A 20,621-nucleotide genomic window follows, 5' to 3' on the forward strand; every position below is an offset into this window, starting at 1 on the left:
TCGGGGCCCACCGATCCACGGGCGGGCCTGTGCAGTGGGGGCACTCTTTCCCTTCTGCCTCCGCCACGGTCTCCACCGTAGCGGAGGCGGAAGAGACTCCCTCTGTGGTGTTGGGTGTTCTAACACACAGAAGAGCCAACACAGTTGCATATGGTACAACGCTTGTTTATTTAAACTCACTATTTACAACTTGGTCTTTGCACTCTGCACGTGGGGGGCTCCCTGCTTGTGGTGTTTCAACAGCTCTTTCATGCTTCCTTCTCCCCAGACCTACCGACCTCCAGGTGTCGTGCTCGTGCTTTTTATGTGGTTGGTGTTCTTGTCTGTGATTGGTTGTGGTGTTGTGTACTCTGATTTGCCTGTTAGTGTGTCCATCATGATGTGTGTGTTTGAATATCATGACATCCCCCCTTTTTACAAAGATATGTGCCTACGTGGTAATAAATATGATCGTGACGTGAGTGCATCTAAGAGTGTGTGTGTGTCGTGTGCAGCATGTGTCTATGACGGAACTATGTACATGGGGCGATGTCGAGTGCGTCACATGAATCCAGTTGTACCATAACATAACAGAAATGCGAACGAGAGAAGAAGAAAAAAAATTTTGAACAGTTGTCCAGTCAGACGACATCTGGAACGATAAACAACAACAGGTTATCATGTAAAATTGTCCAACTTATTAAACATATGAACTGTATTATAAGTCCATTCTAATGGGTTTGCGACGAATTCGGGTTGACCGCCTTAAGGGTGGATCAAGAACCACCGGCTGCTGTGCAGGCATGGCCATGGGTGGCGATGGAAAGGGCGTGATGTGCGGCAGCTCCACAAAGTCATCCTCGGAAGCCTGTTGAGGATCTGGCGTGTTGTGTGGCTGTGAACGTGGAAGTCGGCGAAGGGCGCGCCGATTGCGGCGACGCACGGAACCATCCGGCATGCGAACCAGGAACGAGCGGGGAGCCACTTGTCGGAGGACTTCGGCCGGTGCTGACCAGCCACCATACGGTTGATGGACGCGTACTTTGTCTCCGGAGGACAGGGGGGGCAGGTCCGTCGCTCGTGTGTCGTACCGACCTTTCTGGCGATCACGCTGCAGTTGCATGTCCCGAAGAACCGCCTCATGGTCTGTTGTCGGTGCCAGGACGGAAGGTACCGTCGTCCTGAGGGAGCGACCCATTAGTAGCTGCGCTGGCGAGAGGCCCGTGGATAACGGGGCCGATCGATAGGCCAGCAAGGCAAGGTTAAAGTCCGATCCGGCATCAGCCGCCTTGCACAGGAGCCGCTTTGCGATGTGGACACCCTTTTCAGCCTTCCCGTTCGATTGTGGATGCAGAGGGCTGGATGTCACATGAGTGAAACCATATGCTGCGGCAAAGGACGACCATTCACGGCTGGCAAAACAAGGTCCATTGTCTGACATGACAGTCCTTGGAATGCCATGGCGAGCAAACGTTTCCTTGCAGGCCCCGATGACTGCGGACGACGTCAGATCATGGAGAGGCATGACTTCCGGGTAGTTTGAGAAGTAGTCTATAATAACAATGTAATCTCTGCCGAGCGCGTGAAATAGGTCAACACCCACCTTCGCCCAGGGGGACGTCACCATCTCGTGTGGTAGAAGTGTTTCCGGAGGTTGCGCCGGCTGAAACCTCTGACAGGTTGTGCAGTTGAGCACCATGTTGGCTATGTCTTCATTAATACCCGGCCAATATACCGCCGCCCGGGCCCTTCGTCTGCATTTTTCGACACCCAAGTGGCCTTCGTGTAGTTGACGAAGAATCATCTGGCGCACACTGTGTGGAATGACGATCCTATGCGATTTCATAAGGACCCCGTCTATATTGGTGAGATCATCTCGCACATTATAAAACTGGGGGCACTGCCCTTTTAGCCACCCTTCCGTCATGTGGCGCATCACTCGCTGCAGCAGAGGGTCAGTCGCCGTCTCTGCGCGTATGTGGGCCAGACAAGGATCATCAGCTGGCATATTTGCTGCTGTCAGAGTCACGTGTGCCTCAATTTGACGCACGAACCCCTCCGCATCTGGTGGTGTGCTCACTGCTCGGGAAAGAGTGTCCGCCACTATGAGTTCCTTCCCCGGAGTGTAGATCAGTTCAAAATCGTACCTCCTGAGTTTGAGTAAGATGCGCTGGAGGCGAGGAGTCATGTCGTTCAGGTCTTTGTTAATGATGTTGACCAGGGGGCGGTGGTCAGTTTCGACCGTGAATCGTGGCAGGCCATACACATAGTCGTGGAACTTGTCCAGTCCAGTTAACAAGCCCAGGCATTCTTTTTCGATTTGCGCGTAGCGCTGTTCGGTAGGGGTCATGGCTCGTGAGGCATACGCAACCGGGGCCCATGATGACGTGCTGTCTTTTTGCAGGAGTACCGCTCCAATACCAGATTGGCTGGCGTCTGTTGAGATCTTTGTAGGGCGAGTCGCGTCAAAGAAGGCCAGCACTGGTGCCGTGACCAGTTTGTGCTTGAGCTCCTCCCATTCCTGCTGATGCGACTGGTGCCAGTTGAATTCCGTCGATTTTTTTACGAGATGGCGCATGTTTGTTGTATGAGAAGCCAGGTTGGGAATGAACTTCCCAAGGAAGTTGACCATGCCCAGGAATCTTAAGACAGCCTTCTTGTCAGCCGGTCGTGGCATGGCTGTGATGGCGCTAACCTTGTCTGCATCGGGACGGACCCCGGACCTTGAGATGTGGTCCCCGAGGAATTTCAGCTCCGTCTGGCCGAAAGCACACTTCGCACGGTTGAGACGCAGGCCATTTTGCCGTATGCGGGTGAAGACACGTCGAAGACGATGCATGTGTTCCTGCGGAGTGGTGGACCAAATGATGATATCGTCCACATATACACGTACCCCTTCGATGCCTTCCATCATCTGCTCCATAATGCGGTGGAATACTTCAGATGCCGAAATGATGCCGAATGGCATCCGGTTGTAGCAGAATCTGCCAAAAGGGGTGTTGAATGTGCATAGTCTTCGGCTGGCCGGGTCCAGTTGGATCTGCCAGAATCCTTTGGACGCATCCAATTTAGTGAATATGTTGGCTCGCGCCATCTCGCTGGTGAGGTCTTCTCGTTTCGGGATGGGATAGTGTTCCCGCATGATGTTGTTGTTCAGATCTTTTGGATCTATACATATACGGAGCTCGCCAGAGGGCTTCTTTACACAGACCATGGAGCTGACCCATGGCGTGGGCTCCGTGACCTTGGATAGGACCCCTTGGTCCTGAAGAATCTGCAGTTGTGCCTTGAGGCGGTCTTTGAGAGGCGCAGGAACCCTGCGAGGTGCGTGAACGACAGGGATGGCGTCCGGTCTGAGTCGAATCTTGTACGTGTGTGGCAATGTCCCCATGCCTTCAAAAACCTCCTGGTTGTGAGCGAGGAGGGAATGGAGATTCGCGTGGAACTCAGCATCCGGGAAGTCGGATATCTCATCTGGAGAGAGAGACATGATGCGCTGTACCAGGTGAAGGACCTTACACGCTTGTGCGCCCAGTAACGAGTCCTTTGATGAGCCCACAACTTCGAAGGGGAGTGTGGCCGTGTACCTCTTGTGAGTCACCTGTAGCTGGCAAGATCCTACGGACGGGATAACGTTCCCGTTATAGTCAACCATCTTAAGCCGGGATGGTGTGATGAGTGGTTTGACCTTCATGGCCTGGACTGCAGAGTAAGCAATCAGGTTGGCGGATGCGCCGGTGTCCAGACGGAAGGCGACGCGCGATCGGTTGACCGTCAGGGTGGCACACCACTCATCGTCTGGATTGATGGCATTGACCTTGTTGACATCAATGACGGCAACTCTGAAGTCATCCTGGTCATCTGCATCACTTAACTGGAAGTCTTGATGCGTGGGCTGGACGGTCCTGACTCGTGTGCGAGGTTGTCGAGGATGCGCCGGATCCATGGGTTGAGCCGCACGACAGCGGGCTGCGTAGTGGCCTATCATGGCACATCTGTTGCACTGTTGGTATTTTGCAGGACATTGCCCTTTTAAGTGTAGACCTCCACACTTGCTGCACGTCATGACGTCACGGCGTTCGTTGCGCCACTGCGCATGCGCAGTGCGATCTTGCGGTGGGCGCGCCTGCGCAGTGCGTCCCTCGTTGTGGCCGTTATTCTTGGCGCGCACCTGCGCGGGAGACCGCGAAAAGCGCGGGAAGCGGCCGCTGTCGTCCGGGCCGTGGGGCGGGAAGAAATCGACGGCCTGGATGCGTTCAACGTCGTGGGCGGCCTGGCTTGCCGATTCGACGGCTGGGGACCCCCTCCGTGCCAACTCGGACGCCTGAAATCGGGCAAAACGGCAGGTAGCATTTTCATGGAGGACACAGGCTTCCACAGCAGACGCTAAGGTGAGGCTCTTTATTTTAAGAAGCTGCTGGCGTAGGCCACTGGAGGCAACGCCAAAAACAATCTGGTCCCTGATCATGGACTCTGTGGTGGTGCCGTAACCGCAGGACTGCGCCAGAATCCGGAGGTGCGTCAAAAAGGGTTGAAAAAGCTCCTCCTTACCTTGCAGGCGTTGCTGAAAGATGTATCTTTCGAAAGTTTCGTTTACTTCAGTTTGAAAGTGCTGGTCCAGTTTGAGGATGACCGTGTCATATTTGGCCTGGTTTTCGCCTTCCTCGAACACCAGTGAATTAAAGACATCATTTGGGTGGGGGCCTGCGTAGAAGAGGAGCATTGCAATCTTCGAATCATCCGAGACATTCTGTTTTTCGGTGGCACGGATGTACAGGTCAAATCGCTGCCTGTAGAGCTTCCAGTTGGTGCCTAGGTTCCCCGTGACTTGCATCGGCTGCGGTTTGCCGGTGTGGTCCATGTCCAGAATGGCAGGTTGGTAGGCAGGTATCGATCCACTCCTGTACCATGTGGTGTTGGGTGTTCTAACACACAGAAGAGCCAACACAGTTGCATATGGTACAACGCTTGTTTATTTAAACTCACTATTTACAACTTGGTCTTTGCACTCTGCACGTGGGGGGCTCCCTGCTTGTGGTGTTTCAACAGCTCTTTCATGCTTCCTTCTCCCCAGACCTACCGACCTCCAGGTGTCGTGCTCGTGCTTTTTATGTGGTTGGTGTTCTTGTCTGTGATTGGTTGTGGTGTTGTGTACTCTGATTTGCCTGTTAGTGTGTCCATCATGATGTGTGTGTTTGAATATCATGACACCCTCCACTGCGCATGCGTGGGAAACTGTCAGCGGCCGCTGACGCTCCCGCGCATGCGCCGCCCGGAGATGTAATTTCCGCGCCAGCTGGCGGGGCAACAAAGGTCTTTTCCGCCAGCTGGCGGGGCGGAAATTCCTCCGGCGTCGGCCTAGCCCCTCAATGTTGGGGCTCGGCCCCCAAAGATGCGGAGCATTCCGCACCTTTGGGGCGGCGCGATGCCCGTCTGATTTGCCCCATTTTGGGCGTCAGTCGGCGGACATCGCGCCGTTTCCGGAGAATTTTGCCCCTTGTCTTTTTGGATCTCAATGTGACCCAGTCTATCTACACACCCTTCTCCAGACTCAACATCGACCAATTCCTTTGGTGAATACTGATGCAAAGTATTCATTTATTACCTCGCCCATTTCCTCTGGCTCCACACATAGATTCCCTTGCCTATCCTTCAGTGGGCCAACCCTTTCCCTGGCTACCCTCTTGCTTTTTATTTTTGTGTAAAAAGCCTTGGGATTTTCCTTCACCCTATTTGCCAATGACTTTTCGTGACCCCTTCTAGCCCTCCTTACTCCTTGCTTAAGTTCCTTCCTACTTTCCTTATATTCCACACAGGCTTCTAGCCCTGACAAATGCCTCCTTTTTCTTTTTGACGAGGCCTACAATATCTCTCGTTATCCAATGTTCCCGAAATTTGCCGTATTTATCCTTATTCCGCACAGGAACATGCCGGTCCTGAATTCCTTTCAACTGACATTTGAAAGCCTCCCACATGTCAGATGCTGATTTACCCTCAAACATCTGCCCCCAATCTAGGTTCTTCAGTTCCCGCCTATTATTGTTATTATTAGCCTTCCCCCAAATTAGCACATTCATTCTAGGACCACTCTTATCCTTGTCCACCAGTACTTTAAAACTTACTGAATTGTGGTCACTGCTCCTGAAATGCTCCCCTACTGAAACTTCTACCACCTGGCCGGGCTCATTCCACAATACCAGGTCCAGTATAGCCCCTTCCCGAGTTGGACTGTCTACATGTTGTTTTAAGAAGCCCACCTGGATGCTCCTTACAAACTCTGCCCCATCTAAGCCCCTAGCACAAAGTGAGTCCCAGTCAATTTTGGGGAAGTTGAAGTCTCCCATCACAACAACCCTGTTGTTTTTACTTGTTTCCAAAATCTGTCTACCTATCTGCTCCTCTATCACCCGCTGGCTGTTGGGAGGCCTGTAGTAAACCCCCAACATTGTGACTGCACCCTTCTTATTCTTGATCTTTACCCATATAGCCTCGCTGCCCTCTGAGGTGTCCTCCCGTAGTACAGCTGTGATATCCTCCCTAACCAGTAGCGCAACTCCGCCACCCCTTTTACATCCCTCTCTATCCCTCCTGAAACATCTAAATCCTGGAACGTTTAGCTGCCAATCCTGTCCTTCCCTCAACCAGGTCTCTGTAATGGCAACAACATCATAGTTCCAAGTACTAAGTTCACCTGCCTTACCCGTAATACATCTTGCATTAAAACATATGCACTTCAGGCCACCAGACCCGCTGTGTTCAGCAACATCTCCCTGTCTGGTCTTCCTCAGAGCCATACTGGCCCTATTCCCTATTCAACGCTTTCACCTTCTGACCTATTGCTCTGGTGCCCACCCCCGTGCCATACTAGTTTAATGCGTGGGTGCATTGCCGGCGGTCCGGAGGATCCCGCTGCCGCTGAATTCCGCTGAGGATCCTTACAGTGCACAAGAGGCCATTCGGCCCATCGAGTCTGCACTGACCCTCTGAAAGAGCACCCTGCCTTGGCCCACCCCTTGGCAATCCCATAACCCCACCTAACTTTTGCACAGTAGGGACAATTGTTCATGATCAATCCACCTAATCTGCATATCTTTGCCTGCCCATCTTGGACTGTGGGAGGAAACCGGAGCACCCGGAGGAAACCAACGCAGACAAGGGGAGAAACTGCAAACTCCACACAGTCATCCGAGGTCGGAATTGAACCCGGGTCCCTGGCGCTGTGAGGCAGCTGTGCTAACCACTGGGCCACCGTAACATTGAACAAACTATTACTCGGGACCAACTATTGGCAGCAATATACAACTATATTGCAAATGGGTAGCCAACACAGATATTAGATTTAGAAATCAGGCCATGTTTTATGTGTACGAATGAATTTTCAGTTAATAAATATTATGTCACACGGGGAGCCAGAGCTGTAACTCATGAAAGGCACAGTTGGCAGTTTCAATGTGATCTTCACTTCGGGAACGACCTTGATATAGAATCCAGTGAGAAGCTATCTTTGGTTGTTAAAGTTAAAAAGGACACAAAAGAAAGTGAAACACTTTAGAGTATGTCAAGCTATGGAAAATAAGCTATAGTTGGTACCTCTGTAACCATGGAAATGGCCAGCTAGAGCATGGCAGAGGCTGCACATAGATTGCACAGAATAGCCAACAGCTATTCGTTGTGAGAGATAGTCATTCAAAGTTAGAGGGATGGCAGTGAAGGGAATGCAATGTTTCTCCTGCAGGATGTTTGAGGTGAGGGATGCCGTTAGTGTCCCTGCTGATTTTACCTGCAGGAAGTGCTGCCATCTCCAGCTCCTCCAAGACCGAGTTAGGGAACTGGAGCTGGAGTTGGAAGAACTTCGGATCATTCGGGAGGCAGAGGGGGTCATAGATAGCAGCTTCAGGGAATTAGTTACACCAAAGATTGGAGATAGGTGGGTAACTGTAAGAGGAACTGGGAAAAAGCAGTCAGTGCAGGGATCCCCTGCGGTCGTTCCCCTGAGAAACAAGTATACCGCTTTGGATACTTGTGGGGGGGACGACTTACCAGGGGTAAGCCATGGGGTACGGGCCTCTGGCACGGAGTCTGTCCCTGTTGCTCAGAAGGGAAGGGGGAGAGGAGCAGAGCATTAGTAATTGGGGACTCGATAGTCAGGGGCACAGATAGGGGATTTTGTGGGAGTGTGAGAGACTCACGTTTGGTATGTTGCCTCCCAGGTGCAAGGGTACGTGATGTCTCGGATCGTGTTTTCCCGGTCCTTAGGGGGGAAGGGGAGCAGCCCCAAGTCGTGGTCCACATTGGCACTAACGACATAGGTAGGAAAGGGGCTAAGGATGTCAGGCAGGCTTTCAGGGAGCTAGGATGGAAGCTCAGAACTAGAACAAACAGAGTTGTTATCTCTGGGTTGTTGCCCGTGCCACGTGATAGTGAGATGAGGAATAGGGAGAGAGAGCAATTAAACACGTGGCTACAGGGATGGTGCAGGCGGGAGGGATTCGGATTTCTGGATAACTGGGGCTCTTTCTGGGGAAGGTGGGACCTCTACAGACAGGATGGTCTACATCTGAACCTGAGGGGCACAAATATCCTGGGGGGGAGATTTGTTAGTGCTCTTTGGGGGGGTTTAAACTAATGCAGCAGGGGCATGGGAACCTGGATTGTAGTTTTAGGGTAAGGGAGAATGAGAGTATAGAGGTCAGGAGCACAGATTTGACGTCGCAGGAGGGGGCCAGTGTTCAGGTAGGTGGTTTGAAGTGTGTCTACTTCAATGCCAGGAGTATACGAAATAAGGTAGGGGAACTGGCAGCATGGGTTGGTACCTGGGACTTCGATGTTGTGGCCATTTCGGAGACATGGATAGAGCAGGGACAGGAATGGATGTTGCAGGTTCCGGGGTTTAGGTGTTTTAGTAAGCTCAGAGAAGGAGGCAAAAGAGGGGGAGGTGTGGCGCTGCTAGTCAAGAGCAGTATTACGGTGGCGGAGAGGGTGCTAGATGGGGACTCATCTTCCGAGGTAGTATGGGCTGAGGTTAGAAACAGGAAAGGAGAGGTCACACTGTTGGGAGTCTTCTATAGGCCTCCAAATAGTTCTAGGGATGTAGAGGAAAGGATGGCGAGGATGATCCTGGATAAGAGCGAAAGTAACAGGGTAGTTATTATGGGAGACTTTAACTTTCCAAATATTGGCTGGAAAAGATATAGTTCGAGTACATTAAATGGGTCGTTTTTTGTACAGTGTGTGCAGGAGGGTTTCCTGAAACAATATGTTGACAGGCCAACAAGAGGCGAGGCCACGTTGGATTTGGTTTTGGGTAATGAACCAGGCCAGGTGTTGGATTTGGAGGTAGGAGAGCACTTTGGGGACAGTGACCACAATTCGGTGACGTTTACGTTAATGATGGAAAGGGATAAGTATACACCGCAGGGCAAGAGTTATAGCTGGGGGAAGGGCAATTATGATGCCATTAGACGTGACTTGGGGGGGATAAGGTGGAGAAGTAGGCTGCAAGTGTTGGGCACACTGGATAAGTGGAGCTTGTTCAAGGATCAGCTACTGCGTGTTCTTGATAAGTATGTACCGGTCAGGCAGGAAGGAAGGCGTCGAGCTAGGGAACCGTGGTTTACCAAAGAAGTGGAATCTCTTGTTAAGAGGAAGAAGGAGGCCTATGTGAAGATGAGGTGTGAAGTTTCAGTTGGGGCGATGGATAGTTACAAGGTAGCGAGGAAGGATCTAAAGAGAGAGCTAAGACGAGCAAGGAGGGGACATGAGAAGTATTTGGCAGGTAGGATCAAGGAAAACCCAAAAGCTTTCTATAGGTATGTCAGGAATAAGCGAATGACTAGGGAAAGAGTAGGACCAGTCAAGGACAGGGATGGGAAGTTGTGTGTGGAGTCTGAAGAGATCGGCGAGATACTAAATGAATATTTTTTGTCAGTATTCACTCAGGAAAAAGATAATGTTGTGGAGGAGAATGCTGAGACCCAGGCTAATAGAATAGATGGCATTGAGGTACGTAGGGAAGAGGTGTTGGCAATTCTGGACAGGCTGAAAATAGATAAGTCCCCGGGTCCCGATGGGATTTATCCTAGGATTCTCTGGGAGGCCAGGGAAGAGATTGCTGGACCTTTGGCTTTGATTTTTATGTCATCATTGGCTACAGGATTAGTGCCAGAGGACTGGAGGATAGCAAATGTGGTCCCTTTGTTCAAAAAGGGGAGCAGAGACAACCCTGGCAACTATAGACCGGTGAGCCTCACGTCTGTAGTGGGTAAAGTCTTGGAGGGGATTATAAAAGACAAGATTTATCAGCATCTAGATAGGAATAATATGATCAGGGATAGTCAGCATGGCTTTGTGAAGGGTAGGTCATGCCTTACAAACCTTATCGAGTTCTTTGAGAAGGTGACTGAACAGGTAGACGAGAGTAGAGCAGTTGATGTGGTGTATATGGTTTTCAGCAAAGCGTTTGATAAGGTTCCCCACGGTAGGCTATTGCAGAAAATACGGAGGCTGGGGATTTAGGGTGATTTAGAGATGTGGATCAGAAATTGGCTAGCTGAAAGAAGACAGAGGGTGGTGGTTGATGGGAAATGTTCAGAATGGAGTTCAGTTACAAGTGGAGTACCACAAGGATCTGTTCTGGGGCCGTTGCTGTTTGTCATTTTTATCAATGACCTAGAGGAAGGCGCAGAAGGGTGGGTGAGTAAATTTGCAGACGATACTAAAGTCGGTGGTGCTGTCGATAGTGTGGAAGGATGTAGCATGTTACAGAGGGATCTAGATAAGCTGCAGAGCTGGGCTGAGAGGTGGCAAATGGAGTTTAATGTAGAGAAGTGTGAGGTGATTCACTTTGGAAGGAATAACAGGAATGCGGAATATTTGGCTAATGGTAAATTTCTTGGAAGTGTGGATGAGCAGAGGGATCTAGGTGTCCATGTACATAGATCCCTGAAAGTTGCCACCCAGGTTGATAGGGTTGTGAAGAAGGCCTGTGGAGTGTTGGCCTTTATTGGTAGAGGGATTGAGTTCCGGAGTCGGGAGGTCATGTTGCAGCTGTACAGAACTCTGGTACGGCCGCATTTGGAGTATTGCGTACAGTTCTGGTCACCGCATTATAGGAAGGACGTAGAGGCTTTGGAGCGGGTGCAGAGGAGATTTACCAGGATGTTGCCTGGTATGGAGGGAAAATCTTATGAGGAAAGGCTGATGGACTTGAGGTTGTTTTCGTTGGAGAGATGAAGGTTAAGAGGAGACTTAATAGAGGCATACAAAATGATCAGGGGGTTGGATAGGGTGGACAGTGAGAGCCTTCTCCCGCGGATGGAAATGGCTGGCACGAGGGGACATAGCTTTAAACTGAGGGGTAATAGAAATAGGACAGAGGTCAGAGGTAGGTTCTTTACGCAAAGAATAGTGAGGCCGTGGAATGCCCTACCTGCAACAGTAGTGAACTCACCAACATTGAGGGCATTTAAAAGTTTATTGGATAAACATATGGATGATAATGGCATAGTGTAGGTTGGATGGCTTTTGTTTTGGTGCAACATCGTGGGCCGAAGGGCCTGTAATGCGCTGTATCGTTCTATGTTCTATGTTCTAAAGTGGTTTGAGCAAAGCTAGATATTTTGTGTAGTTTATTTACAGTTTATGGGTTCCAGGAAGAAACTGGATCGGATAACGGACCACAGTTTATTTCAGAAGAATTTCATATTTTGTGGGAATGAACGAGGTTAAAACGGGCAACCATATCATCCAGCTTTACATGGAAAAGCAGAGTACACAGCACAAATTGTTAAATATACTCCTGTAAAGAAAATGTTGGACACAACTGGAAGAAATGCAGATGTCATTGATTCACAAACTGGTGATTCATTTGTTAGTTTGTTTATTTATTTATTGGAACGCACCTCACACTGTTCCCAGCAGAACGCCAGTTGAATTGTTTCTTAGAGGACACCCAGAATGAGGTTTTCCTGGCTGAAACTATATTTGACAGGGATAGAGCGAGGGAAAGAAGTCTGACATTGAACCTGGAAATTAAGATGAAAAAATATCATCATAACTGATTGAAGTGGCTACCAGGAACAGTCCTGAAAGTATGCGTTCCTCATACATATTTGGTCAGGATGTTTGGTGATGTTAGTACAGATATACCATGTTTTACCTTCAGAGATTCACATGAAGAATAACATTGGGAAGAATTAAAGGAGTTGATGAATTGGATGGTTGGGATACAGTGGCACAGTGGTTAGCACTGCTGCCTCACAGTGCCTGGGAGCCAGGCTCGATTCCAGGCTTGGGTGACTGTGAGAAGTTGGCACTTTCTCCCAGGGTCTTCATGGGTTTCCTCCAGGTGTTCCGATTTCCTCCCACAGTCCAAAGATGTGCAGGTTAGGCGGATTGGCCATGATAAATTGCCCTTAGTGTCCCCATTGTTAGGTGGGATTACGGGGTGTGGGGGGGTGGGTGGGGGGGGGGAGTGGTCCTAGGTAAGGTGCTCTTTCAGAGGGGCAGCGTAGACCCGATGGGCCAAATGGCCTGCTTCTGCACTGTGAGAATTCTATTCTATGATACAAGCAGAGTACCAATATAGCAACATGCAACTTGTGCACTCCAACACAGGCTGAGCCCGAACCCAGTTCAGATCTGATTAAGAGACATCTGAAGAAGATTAATTCAAGGTCAAGGGCAAAATCATCTTCAAATCTCTCCTTGGGGTCACATTGCATTTTGCCGAGGTACTTCCTCATATTCTGAAGGTTTGTGTTAAGAAAGGAGGTATCAAAGAACAAAGAACAAAGAAATGTACAGCACAGGAACAGGCCCTTTGGCCCTCCAAGCCCGTGCCGACCATGCTGCCCGACTAAACTACAATCTTCTACACTTCCTGGGTCCGTATCCCTCTATTCCCATCCTATTCATGTATTTGTCAAGATGCCCCTTAAATGTCACTATCGTCCCTGCTTCCACCACCTCCTCCGGCAGCGAGTTCCAGGCACCCACTACCCTCTGTGTAAAAAACTTGCCTTGTACATCGCCTCTAAACCTTGCCCCTCTCACCTTAAACCTATGCCCCCTAGTAATTGACCCCTCTACCCTGGGGAAAAGCCTCTGACTATCCACTCTGTCTATGCCCCTCCTAATTTTGTAGACCTCTATCAGGTCGTCCCTCAACCTCCTTCGTTCCAGTGAGAACAAACCGAGTTTATTCAACCGCTCCTCTTAGCTAATGCCCTCCATACCAGGCAACGTTCTGGTAAATCTCTTCTGCACCCTCTCTAAAGCCTCCACATCCTTCTGGTAGTGTGGCGACCAGAATTGAACACTATACTCCAAGTGTGGCCTAACTAAGGTTCTATACAGCTGCAACATGACTTGCCAATTCTTATACTCAATGCCCCGGCCAATGAAGGCAAGCATGCCGTATGCCTTCTTGACTACCTTCTCCACCTGTGTTGCCCCTTTCAGTGAGCTGTGGACCTGTACTCCTAGATCTCTTTGACTTTCAAAGGGTTCTACCATTCGCCTTTTGTATGAGTCTACCATGAGGGACTTTGTCAAAGGCCTTACTGAAGTCCATATAGACAACATCCACTGCCCTACCTGCATCAATCATCTTAGTGACCTCCTCGAAAAACTCTTTCAAGTTAGTGGGACACGACCTCCCCTTCACAAAACCATGCTGCCTCTCACTAATACGTCCATTTGCTTCCAAATGGGAGTAGATCCTGTCTCGAAGAATTCTCTCCAGTATATCCTCTATATCCTCTAAGGTATAGAAAAGTAATGGTTAAGTTGGATTTGGGAATAAATGAAATCCAAAAAATGTATAGAAGTTGTATGGAATTTGAACTTTGTGTGACGTCTTCATTAAGCAGGGAGGAGTGTAATAGCATCTTGCTGTGGCCAATTCTGTGTGTATGTATATAAGCAAAGCAGAATAAACCAGTTGGGTATTAGAACTCCATGGGCGGGATTCTCTGCCCCCCTCGCCGGGTCGGAAAATCTCCGGGGGCCGGTGTGAATCCCGCCCCGCCGCTGGCTGCCGAATTCTCCGACGCCGGTTTTCGGGAGAGGGCGGGGATCACGCCACACTGGTCGGGGGTCGTTGGCAGCGGCCCTCCCGGCAATTCTCCGGGCCCTGATGTGCCGAGCGGCCAGTCCCGTGAAATGGACATGGTCCATCATGGTGGGACCTGGCTAGAAGTCCGTCTACCGGAGTCCTTGGAGGGGCGCGGGAGGATCCGGCCCACGGGGGGAGGCCCCACAGTGGCCTGGCTTGCGATCGGGGCCCACCAATCTGCGGGCGGGCCTGTGCCGTGGGAGCACTCTTTCCCTCCGCGTCGGCCTCTGTAGGGCTCCGCCATGGCCGGTGCGGAGAAGAAACCCCCTGCACATGCGCAGGAAACACGCCACCGGTTCGTGCCGGCCCACAGCGCCCTTCGCCGCCGATTGGCACGGCGCCAACTCCTCCGGCGCTGGCCTAGCCCCCGGAAGTGCGCAGGATACCGCAACTTCCGGAGTCCGGAGTGGTTCGCGCCGTTCATGGCGCCGGCGTCTGGTCATCCAGCCAGTTGCGGGAGAATCCCACCCCGTATGTGTGCTCCAGTGTTGCAAAGATTTCACAGTTGTATTATAGGAGAATGTGTTTACACTGTGTATTACTTTTCATAGCATTAAAAGAGGAATTGGTGCACTTACTGTGCAGATTTATTCAATCAGATAAATGGAGAAAGATGTCCAATGTCTTCATTCAGAAGATTTTAAATCTTTGGTATTCGCAACCCCAGTGGATGAAGGCTGCTCTGTCATTGACTTTATTCAAGGCTGAGATCAATAGATTTTTGAACTTTGAGAATTAAGGAATATGGGGTTAATGTGGGAAAGTGGTGTTCATAGAATTTACAGTGCCGAAGGAGGCCATTCGGCCTATCGAGTCTGCACCGGCCTGTATAAAGAGCACCCTACTGAAGCCCACATAGCTACCCTATCCCCATAACCCAGTAACCCCCACTTAACCTTTTTGGGCAATTTAGCATGGCCGATCCATCTAAACCGCACATCTTTGGACTGTGGGTGGAAACTGGAGCACCCTGAGGAAACCCACGCAGACACGGGGAGAATGTGCAGGCTCTGCACAGACAGTAACCCAGCCAAGAATCAAACCTGGGACCCTGGAGCTCTGAAGCAACTGTGCACACCACTGTGCTACTGTGCTGTTAGGGTACAAGGTCAGTCACGATCTTATGGAATGTCAGAATGCACTCACGAGGCCATATGGTCTCTTCCTACTCCTATTTCTAAGTATTTTCATGTCTGTATATTTTGCATGAGCATATACATCGAAGGAGCTCGACTCTGTGATCTTCCTAAATTCAAAGATCATCCACAATTAGATTTGATTTATTTGATTCAAATTGCAAAATATATGGGGCGGGATTCTCTGCTCCCGCAGCCGCCCAATGGGGTTTCCCATTATGGGCCACTCCATGCGTCAGGTGGGGCGGAGGATCCCATTGATTGGGGGCGGATGTTTGAAGGTAAATCAACATCAACATTTGGGAGGCTTTCAAATGTCAGTTGGTAGGAATTCAGGACCGGCACATTCCTGCGAGGAAGAAGGATAAATATGGCAAATTTTGCGATCCTTGGATAACGATAGGCCTCGTCAAAAAGAAAAAGGAGGCATTTATCAGGGCTAGAAGGCTGGGAACAGATGAAGCCTTTGTGGAATATAAGGAAAGTAGGAAGGAACATAAGCAAGGAGTCAGGAGGGCTAAAAGCGGTCACAAAAAGAAATTGGCAAATAGGGTTAAGGAAAATCCCAAGGCTTTTTACACATACATAAAAAGCAAGAGAAAGCATTGGCCCACTGAAGGACGGGGGAGGGAATCTATATGTGGAGCCAGAGGAAATGGGCGAGGTACTAAATGAATACTTTGCATTAGTATTCACCAAAGAGGAGGAATTGATAGATGTTGAGTCGGGTGAAGGGTGCGTAGATAGCCTGGGTCACACTGAGATCCAAAAAGAGGAAGTGTTGGGCATCTTGAAAAATATTAAGGTGGGTAAGTCCCCAGGGCCTGATGGGATCTACCCTAGAATACTGAAGGAGACAAGAGAGGAAATTGCTGAGGCCTTGACAGAAACCTTTGGATCCTCACTGTCTTCAGGTGATGTCCCAGAGTAGCCAATGTTGTTCCTTTGTTTAAGAAGGGTAGCAAGGATAACCCAGCGAACTACGGATCTTATGAGGAAAGGCTGAGGGACTTGAGGCTGTTTTCGTTAGAGAGAAGAAGGTTAAGAGGTGACTTAATTGAGGCATACAAGATGATCAGAGGATTGGATAGGGTGGACAGTGAGAGCCTTTTTCCTCGGATGGTTATTGGATAGACATTTGGATGATAGGGGAATAGTGTAGAAGAGCTTTAGAGTGGTTTCACAGGTCGGCGCAACATCGAGGGCCGAAGGGCCTGTACTGCGCTGTAATGTTCTATGTTCTACAGGCCAGTGAGCCTTACGTCAGTGGTTGGGTAATTACTGGAGAGAATTCTTCGAGACAGGATCTACTCCCATTTGGAAGCAAGGGGTTGTATTAGTGAGAGGCAGCACGGTTTTGTGAAGGGGATGTCGTGTCTCACTAACTTGATAGAGTTTTTCATTAACTCCCGAGGTGGCGCAGACAGATGCATCCACGTCAGAACCTCTCTCCGCACGAACACTAGCGCAGGCACAAGCACGCCGGTGGGCTTCATGTCAGGGGCTGTTATGGTGGTGCACTATGGGGTGGCACAACACACTCACTGACGGAGACAGAGAGTGCCCAGAGTGCCCGGCGTGCAAGCAGATGGAGGATTGCTGGAGATCTGGATCAGACAGTGGCCAAGGAAGATGATGAGCTTCTGTATTAGCGAGAGGCAGCACGGTTTTGTGAAGGGGAGGACGTGTCTCACTAACTTGATAGAGTTTTTTGAGGACGTCACAAAGATGATTGATGCAAGTAGGGCAGTGGATGTTGTCCATATGGACTCAGAAAGGCCTTTGACAGGTCCCTCATGGCAGACTGGTACAGAAGGTGAAGTCACACGGGATCAGAGGTGAGCTGGCAAGATGGATACAGGTGGATACAAGATGGAGGCAGCACGGTAGCATTGTGGATAGCACAATTGCTTCACAGCTCCAGGGTCCCAGGTTCGATTCCGGCTTGGGTCACTGTCTGTGCGGAGTCTGCACATCCTCCCCGTGTGTGCGTGGGTTTCCTCCGGGTGCTCCAGTTTCCTCCCACAATCCAAAGATGTGCAGGTTAGGTGGATTGGCCATGATAAATTGTCCTTCGTGTCCAAAATTGCCCTTAGTGTTGGGTGGGGTTACTGGGTCATGGGGATAGAACATAGAACATAGAACATAGAACGATACAGTGCAGTACAGGCCCTTCGGCCCACGATGTTGCACCGAAACAAAAGCCATCTAACCTACACTATGCCATTATCATCCATATAGGGTGGAAGTGTTGACCTTGGGTAGGGTGCACTTGCCGGGAGCCGGTGCAGACTCGATGGGCCGAATAGCCTCTTTCTGCACTGTAAATTCTATGATAATCTATGAGAACTGGCTAGGTCATAGAAGGCAGAGAGTAGCAATGGAAGGGTGCTTTTCTGATTGGAGCGATGTGACTAGTGGTGTTCAGCAGGGCTCAGTGCTGGGACCTTTGCTGTTCGTAGTATATATCAATGATTTGGAGGAAAATGTAACTGGCCTGATTAGTAAGTTTGTGGACGACACAAAGGTTGGTGGAATTGCGGATAGTGATGACGACTATCAGAAGATACAGCAGGACTTAGATCGTTTGGAGACTTGGGCGGAGAGATGGCAGATGGAGTTTAATCCGGACAAATGTGAGGAAGGTTTTGGAAGGTCTAATGCAGGTAGGGAATATACAGTGAATGGTAGAACCCTCAGGTGTATTGACAGTCAGAGAGATCTAGTGTACAGCTCCACAGGTCACTGAAAGGAGCAACACAGGTGGAGAAGGTAGCAAGAAGGCATACGGCATGCTTGCCTTCATTGGCCGGGGCATTGAGTATAAAAATTGGCAAGTCATGTTGCAGCTGTATAGAACCTTAGTTAGGCCACACTTGGAGAATAGTGTTCAATTCTGGTTGCCACACTACCAGAAGGATATGGAGTCTTTAGAGAGGGTGCAGAAGAGATTTGCCAGGATGTTGCCTGATATGGAGGGCATTAGCTATGAGGAGAGGTTGAATAAAACTTGGTTTGTTCTCACTGGAACGAAGGAGGTTGAGGGGCGACCTGATAGTGGTCTACAAAATTATGAGGGGCACAGACAGAGTGGATAGTCAGAGACTTTTTTCCAGGGTAGAGGGGTCAATTTCTAGGGGGCATAGGTTTAAGGAACGAGGGGCAAGGTTTAGAGTAGATGTACAAGCCTATTTTTTTTACAGAGGGTAGTGGGTGCCTGGAACACGCTGCCGGAGGAGGTGGTGGAAGCAGGGACGATAGTGACGTTTAAGGGGCGTCTTGACAAATACGTGAATAGGTTGGGAATAGAGGGAGACGGACCCCGGAAGTGTAGAATATTTTAGTTTAGACGGGCAGCATGGTCGGCGCAGGCTTGGAGGGCCGAAGGGCCTGTTCCTGTGCTGTACATTTCTTTGTTCTTTGTTCTTTGATAAGATCTCCTTTGAACCTTCATCTGTTCCACAGAAACAATTCCAACCTATCCAATCTTCCATCCAGGCTAGAATTTTCCATTCCTGGTTCCATCTTTGTAAATCTTCTCCTGTACCCTCTCCTGTGTTAGCATTTTCTTCCTTTGAATGTCAGTGATCAGAACTGTACACTATACTCTAGTTGCTGTTTAACTAGTGTTCTATCATGTTCTAGCACAACCTCCCTGCTATTGCATTCTAGGCCTTGGATGATAAATCATTGTAATTAACCTGGTTATGAAGATTAAGTCTTAATTTTAATGCTCCTGGCAAGATGATTGAATAAACCATGGCAAAAAGCAATAACAAAACCGTTCAGGAAATGAATCTGATTGACAGGTATTCAGTTTGTAAAGGCAACTTAAAGAATGTATTGGATATTTCTTAATGAAAGAGTTTGCAATCCATTGCCTGCAAGGTACATTCGACTTATTTCTGGGAAAACAGAAAAACAGTAACATGACTGTAAGATATTAAATTTCCAAAAGATGCCAGAGGTAAGCAATCTGAAAAAAAGCAATAAGGAGAAAAAAAATCAATGTTTTTTTCAATTTCTGGCTCCATGCGGTGGAGCGATATTAGAAATTGGAACATTGCTGAATCAAGTTGACAAATAGAATACAGATTCGCCTGACACAGTTAACTATAATAAATAGTTTTAGTAGTATTTAGCTTGTTGCAGCTAAATTCATATCGCTAACAATGGATGCACTAAAATTGAAAGTGTCAGCGTGATTCATACAGCTTTTGGTTTGGTGCAATGTTTTTTTTGTCTGCGCTTGCTTCTCCCTTCATCGAGGTTAAAAATATATATTTGCAATTATGTGAAATGCGCTGGAGTTCAGCAACCACTTTTCAGTTGCTGGTGTATTTATATTTTGTTATACATCATATTATTTATCCGTATAGATCAAAGCTATAAATAAAATGCTCATTTCTATTTCTGGGTAAGAATGTTGATCAACCCTTGAGGAATTTGTAAAAATTGTACACATTTTCCAGATGTATGCACTTTCAAAAGATGTCAATGTAAAATCCCGAGCGATATGCTGCATAAGGCAGGAGGAGTGGGTACAGGTCTAAATGAGTAAGAATCCAATTTCATCATCTATTGGTGAAAATCTGCTCTCTTCAATGTGAAAAAACAAACTTCCTCCACCTTGTAATTGAGGAAGCAAATTCATTTTAGATACTCAAATCAAGAACTTCCGGTGGCGGCCATGGTCTGGCCGGCCGCACACTGGGTGGCTCCTGAGTGGAGGTATTGGTTTTGGAACTTCCTGCCCATTAAATTGGTGACAAATTGTGAGGAGAGATGTGTGGTGGATTCTCCCCCAGTGTGGCATGACGAAGGGGTACCAGACCCGGCACAAGTCAGTGAGAGCCCTCGCCCAGGAGTTGGAGGATCCTCGTGGTGCAGCACTAGTGGGAAAGATGGCGGCGGGGGATGGGTCATCGGCCACGTCGCAGATGGAGCTGCTTATGAGCTTCATTAAAGATGAATTTCGACAACAACATTAGGAAATGCAGGGAGACTGGTCGAGAGCAATTGAGGGTGCGGTTAGGTTCTGATATCTGGGGATTCAGGTTGCGCACGATTGGGTAACGATGCACAGATGGAACTTACCGGGCCTGGTGGAGAGGGTTAAGGGGGGTCTGAGAAGATGGGACGCCTTGCCATTGTCATTGGGAGGGTGCAGGCCGTTAAGATGAGTGTGTTCCTGTTTATCGTCTAGTCACTCCCAGGGGCTGTTTAGCACAGGGCTAAATCGCTGGCTTTGAAAGCAGACCAAGCAGGCCAGCAGCACAGTTCAATTCCCATACCAGCCTCCCCAAACAGGTGCCGGAATGTGGCGACTAGGGGTTTTTCACAGTAACTTCATTTGAAGCCTACTTGTGACAATAAGCGAATTTCATTTC

Source organism: Scyliorhinus torazame, chromosome 17 (assembly GCF_047496885.1).
Source record: "Scyliorhinus torazame isolate Kashiwa2021f chromosome 17, sScyTor2.1, whole genome shotgun sequence".
NCBI lineage: Eukaryota > Metazoa > Chordata > Chondrichthyes > Carcharhiniformes > Scyliorhinidae > Scyliorhinus > Scyliorhinus torazame.